Source organism: Gracilinanus agilis, chromosome 3 (genome assembly GCF_016433145.1).
Source record: "Gracilinanus agilis isolate LMUSP501 chromosome 3, AgileGrace, whole genome shotgun sequence".
NCBI lineage: Eukaryota > Metazoa > Chordata > Mammalia > Didelphimorphia > Didelphidae > Gracilinanus > Gracilinanus agilis.
The window spans coordinates 450,308,621-450,315,644 of NC_058132.1; the positions used below are offsets into that span (position 1 = coordinate 450,308,621).

General features: G+C 33.6%; 1 pseudogene; it reads left to right on the forward strand.

Annotated features, from left to right (window-relative positions):
- Positions 1–937, forward strand: LOC123241695 (annotated as a pseudogene).
- Positions 938–7,024: the final 6,087 nt, after the last annotated feature.

The window sequence follows — 7,024 nt, forward strand, 5'->3', positions numbered from 1 at the left end:
ATGACAGAAGAAAACGAGACATTAGTAACAGACTTTGTTCTCATGGGATTTACAAATCACCCAGGGCTTTAGGTTCTCCTCTTCATGGTGTTCTTGGGTATCTACATCATAACTATGATGGGGAACATTGGATTGATTGTGCTTATCTGGATGGACTCTCACCTTCACACACCTATGTACTTATTTCTTGGTAATTTAGCTTTAACTGATGCTTGCATTTCAACCACAGTGAGCCCCAAGATGTTGGTGGGCTTTATAACCCAAAATAAAATATTAGTGTCTGAGTGCATGGCACAATTCTATTTTTTTTTCATTCAGTGCAACCACAGAATGTTTTCTTCTGGCTGCAATGTCATATGACCAATATGTAGCCATCTGTAATCCCTTTCTTTATCCAGTGGTGATGACTAATAGGTTATGCAGCCAGCTATCAATCTTTTCATATATCGTTGGCCTTCTTCATTCTATGTTTCATGGGGGCTTATTATTTCGATTAAAATTCTTCCACTCCAACAAAATTCAGCACTTTTTTTGTGATATCATGCCTTTATATAAAATTTCTTGTACTGACCCTTCTATTAATGTCTTGATGGTTTTTATCTTCTCTGGGTCAATTCAGGCCTTTACTATTTTGACTATCCTAATATCTTATACTTGTGTCCTCTTTGCCATTCTGAAAAAGAAATCTCAAAAGGGAAGAAGCAAAGCCTTCTCTACTTGTAGGGCTCACCTGTTCTCTGTTTCCTTATACTTTGGCTCTCTCCTCTTCATGTATGTTCGTCCTAGATCACTGCAAGCAGATGATCAAGATATGATGGATTCTCTGTTCTATACTATTGTCATTCCCATGCTAAATCCTTTTATCTATAGCCTGAGAAACAAGGAAGTTATAGAAGCCCTGAGAACTGTATTAAAACGAATAATACTTCCTATGTGAAATTCACAGACTGGTACTATATCTCATTTTATTAAACAAATCACAAAAATAAGGTGGTAATACTTAGAATTTATACTATTAATGCTAAGATGAGTTTCTTATTATCTCAAATATGCTTGATATAATAAGTTATGCTGTTAGCACCTAAAATTTTAATGACTATACTACATTATTCACAAATACGCCAATGATTAAGTGTAATATTTTAGATTAATTAAAAAGATAAGTCTGTATTACCTGTCCTTCCATTGAAAAAGTAAACTGTCTTGAATAGTACTTTACAAATAATTTATTTTGGAAATAAGGTCTGCTTATTTTAACTAGACTGGAGCAGGACAATTACCAATCTAACTCACATCATCCACGATTCTATTGGATTTAACATGGTGGGGACTAGGTTTCCAGAGACACTTTGTTGGACATGAAATGGTCCTCTGTTTCATTCTGCTGGATAATCATAAACTCACTTAGTATGAGGAATCAGCTTAAACAATTTAAGGAAAAGAAAAATGAAAAGAACTTATTTTTATTGTCCTTTAAAGTTTAATAACTTATATTTAACATACAACATTGTTTTACCTTGTGTTTACATTTTTAAAGCAAATAAGCTGAGAAACTCTGCATTGTGTTTTGTGCTCAGTTGCATCAGAAATAGTATTTTTAATTAGAAAATTAGAATTGGAAAAATATTCAATATGTTGTTTGGAGGATAGTTGCCTGATAAAAATATATCTCTATCCAGGGGTGTCTCAGGTTAACATGAGAAGTCCAGGAATTATATACTACTGTGGAAATCTTCACAAAGAATTCTGTAAAACTCTAGAAATTCCTGTAGGCTTTTACATTAAAATTAGAATTTAGGAATATTGACTGTCAGGTAGAAGAAGGAAACAAATTAAAGATATATTTTGTGATATTAAATCATAACAATCAGTATCATATAGCTTCAAGGCTTCTGGGAAAAGGTAAAGATACTGCAAATCACAAAGATTCGACCTATATTCTTATAATGAAAAATTAAATTCTAGCATAATATTATAAATATAATAGGATAAAATGTCAGTGTTTTCTGTTTTCTTAAAATGTATTCTATTATTTACAGGTAACCTATTTTGGTTTTGAGTACCAGGTAGTAGCATATTTTCATTCATTCATTTATTTAGTTTTTAAAACTTTTGTACTTCATATTCATAAATGCAACTATGAATATCCATTATTTAAAAAATAATATATAATAAATTCCAACCATTACTTTAAAAACTATACTACTTATCTGTGTTTCCTTCTGTTCTCTTTTGTGCATTAAAATTTTTTCAATGGTCTTTTTTTGCATTAGTATTACTAACTTCCCTTTCTCCCATTGAACAAAAGGAAAAAGATCATTATTGAATCAAGAAATGCAATTTTAAAAAACTTTTAGATATTATCTCACACCTATCAGATTGGCTAAAGTGATAGGAGGAAATGACAAAAGTTGGAAGAGATATGGGGACACTAAATCACTGTTGGTGGAAATATGAACTGATCCAACCATCTTGGAAAACAATCTAGAATTATGATCCAAGAATTCTAACACTGTCAATACTTTTGGTCCTAGCTATACCACAATAAGGTTTGTTTTTCAAGATAATCAGGGAAAAAGGAAAAGAATCTATATGTTCTAAAATATTTATGGCAGCAATCTTTGTGGTAGCAAAGATCAGGAAATTGAGCAGATGCTCATTAACTGGGAAATAGATAAACAAGTTATGGTATATAATAGTGATGAAATAGTACTGTGCTGTAAGAAATGAAGAAATGGTGAGCATGCTGATTTTAGAAAAACATGGAAAGATTTGCGTGATACAAAGAAGAGAAAAATAAACAAAACAAAAGAACATCATATATAGTAACAGTGATACTTGCTTGGAGAATAAATGTGAATGTCCACCTTAAGAGAAAGAACTGATAAATATAAATGTATGCATGATATGTTTATATACACACACATATTTGTCAAATAGTGCTTCTCTAGTACAGGATGGGGAGGGACATAGCTCAGAACACAAAATGGTACAAAAAATTAAATTTTAATTTTAAAAAAGAATCATCTCAAATAAGTAGTCATACAAATAAACCCTCATTGTTGCCATTTCTGAAATGTGTCTCTTGATGTATATTACTCCTTTACCTTGCTCTCAGGAGGAGAATAACATGGTTCATCATAGATCCTCTGGAGACATATCTGATCATTATCTTGATCATAATCCTTAAGTCTTTCAAAGTTGTTTTCGATTAGAATGTGTCTCCTAATATGCTTGTTCTGCTCGCTTTGCTCTGTATCAGTACACAAGATTCTTTGAAATGAACTCTTTTTGTCCTTTCATATGGCAAAATAATATTACATTCATATATACTATAATTTGGTTGACCATTCCCCCCCAAATGGGCAACTCCTTAAGTCCTAGTTTCTTTTCCCTTTTTCTCCACTCTTCAGGGCTAAGAAGTTTGTTTTGCTTGAGACTATTCCTTTCCCTCTATTATCCTTCTTACCACCCTTTCATTTCCCTCTTAAGTTTGATGCATTTTTATACTAAACTGTTTGTGTATAGGTTCTCAATCCTTTTTTGTTTGTTTCATAAAAAAAGTGAGGTTCAGAGGATACTTGCTCCCTTCTTCCTCCATGTTTGTATAATTTTCTTCTCACGAACCTCAATTATGAAAAATAGCAAGTTCTTCAAGTATATTCCTTTTATTCTTCCTTCTTTTCTCCTTTTCACCTTTAGAATAAAATCAGTCTATCCTGATGAAAAATTTTTTCTTAAACTCTCTCAATACCTTTTGCCAACATAGAGGTTCTGTAGGGACATATATCTTTCCCCCATTACAGTGGTAGAAAGATATCACAATCACATAGCCCCTTCTAATTCCTCAAATACATTTATTTACCTTTCCATGTTTACCTTATTTCTTGTGTTTACACTTAAAAGTTCCTAATCAGTTTTGATCTTTTCATCAGAAATGCTTAATTCCTCTATTTTTGGTTAGTATTTTTTCTTTCAAAGGACTTTCTTTTTTCTTAAATGCCTTTTGCAAAATTTCTTTAAATCTTCTATATATGCACAAAAAGTGGAAACAGCTGCAGCATCCAGCACTCTGAATAACTAATCTCCTGAGCACTAGTCTTCTGTAATCTCTTGTTTCCCTAAAACTCATTTTCCTTGTTGTAGCTCTTCTCCCTCCCAGTCTAATGACAAACTCAGAATCTTCCTTCCTGCCCACTGTATGTCTTCCCTTTAACAGGAGGCAAGTTAAAAGTTTTAAGTTAGCATGCACTTTCTTTTAGAAACACTTTGGGATATATACAAGTGTGTGCTGGTAAATGTTTAACAACCTTTGGGGAGGACAGTATAACTGGAACACATTTTTAAAAATTTCTTTTAAAGCATTATTAGCATTTTTTATATATAGACCATTAACAAAACAATAAATCAAGTCCTCATTTATATTATTTACTAATTACATATTTTTCAATAGGGAATGACCGTTTATGCTCTGATTATCTTTCTTCCAAAGTCACCATTCTTCCAAATTTCCCTATTTTTGTTAAGTGTACCACTATTCATTCAATCCTCCAGGTTTGTTATGTTGGTGTTATCCTTGATTTCTCTTTCTTTCACAACATATTCAGTTAGTTGCCAAATCATGTTATTTCTACTTTTAAAATTTCTCTCACTTCAATCCCTGCTACCTTCATGTGGCCACCACTCTTGTTCAGGTCCTTGTAATTCGTTCTTGTATTATCTTAATAGTATCCTAATAGGTCTCCCAGGCTCAAGTCTCTCTTCTCTTTAATCTCCTCATAATTAATTCTCCTCATAGCTGCAAAAGTAATTTTCCTAAACTGCCAGCCTGACCATGTCACCCCACTAGTCAATATGTTGTAGGAGACTCTAGAATATTATTTCACCTTTATCTCATTTTCTTTACATTTATTTTTTGATTAAGTTTTAATAATGTCTAGAAAAGTGATGGTAAACCTATGACACATATGTCAGCACTGACACACATAGCGATTTTCAATGACACGTGGCTGCATGTGGCTATATACAGACAAATATGTGTCTGCATGCTGGGGGTGAAACATTTTCTGTAGTGTAGTGTAGACACTCTGTGCACTATAGATGACAATTCTATCTATATTAACCTATTTTGATTTTTTAATACAGTTATTGTTAACTTAGAAAAAACACAGAACTATTAAATAGTCACAAAGCCACTCTTTAATCAAGGGAAAGGGTGAACAGGGCTACTTGGCCTCTTATGCAGAGCTGCACCTTGTGCAGAGTCCTGGATTGAAAACTGCTTCACTCTGCTCCCTGACCCCCTGGGAGTGACACTGCGCTAGATGACAACTCCAAGGAACAAAGGAAATTGGGGAACTTATATACCATTTGGGAAGATCCAGGGGATGGGGAAGATGATTGACATTATACTGGTAAGGATGGGATTTACAATCAAGCTTAGGAAAGGAATCATAGCCAGAGGCTAGGGTGTAAGGGAAGGGGCTGCTTACACAATGGATACTAAAGGATGGTCCCTGCCCAGGTGTGTCTTCCTGGGACAGGGTCTTTGATACAATGGGGAAGACTACCTAAGACAAAAGGGTATTTAGCATTTACCCTAGGGTCCATTATTCAGTCTGCAACTGCTAGCCTGAGATTCCTTTCAGGGTGGATTCTCAGGGGAACAGGGAACAAGCACAAGCTTTGGGGATCTCCAACCCACCAGCTATTTCTAAAACTTGGGGTTCATCAGCTCTCACAAGGCCACAAATTTGGGGTCTCTAGATTCCACATCGACATTATATATTACAATTATACATTTTTGTTATTTAAACTATAAATATTGCAGAATTATTTTTTTCTCAAAGTGACACACCTCCCGAGTTATGCTTGGTTTTTTTTGCAAATTTTGACACATGAAACTCAAAAGGTTGCCCATCATTGATCTAGAATCAATCTCACATTTAACATTAATAAGTAAATATAAATAAGGATCAAAGTTTTTTTTGCTGATGAGAATACATGATCAAAAACTGTTTAGGGTACACTGATTTAGACAACTAAAACCAAAATTGTTTTGTGATAGAAGATGAAGTTTGAAGATATGATAGTTTGACAATAATGAAATCCAACCACAGAGTATTTTTCATTCAAATATTTGAGTTAACAACATTTATTCAATTCAGATCATAAAAGGAATCTATAGGTGATAAAATAATCTATCTGGAGAACCATAAAGAGTCAACTAAAATTTAATTAAAACAATAACACCACCAAATTTGGAAGGAAGAAAATACACATAAATCTTTAGCACGTTTCTATGTTACTGAAACAATCCCATAGGAAGAGCTAGAGAGAGCTTAACTGTAGATTATTAAAAAAAAAAAAACAACAAAAACCTAAGGGTCTCCTAAGAAATATACAGAGAACTATATGAGTACAACTACAAAATAATCTTTACAGAAATAAAGCTCAAACGAAATAATTAGCGAAGCATGTGAGAAATTGGAGAAATGCTCATGTGAAGGCTGAACCAAAATAATAAAAATGGCAATATCTTGAGTAAGTTATTTAATGCTGTACAACCTACTACAAAAGGATTACTTACACAACTATAAAAATAATAATGAAATTAATATAAAGGAGCAAAAAGTGAAGAATTTCAAGGAAAAGATATAGCAAAGAAAGTGGCTAATAGTAGGAATACCAGTTCTCAAATTATATTACAAAGCAGAAATCATCAAAATTATTTCGTATTGGTTAAGAAATAGAGAGGATGGAACTCCAGGGGGAATTCTGGGAAGATGGTGGCTTAGAAGCAGCAAGGCTCCAGATCTTTGTAAACCCTTCAACACCAATCAAGGACAAAGGGCTTTGAGGAGACAGAAAACGAAATCTGACAACAGAACAGAGCTGCTAAACCCAATTTAAAAAGTAAGGGGGGAAAAAACCCAAAGCCTGAATTCTTTGAACTGTCTGGTTCACAAGGGGAAGGGAGGAAGGAAGATCCCAGGTCCCCTCCCTCACCTAATATACTGAATAT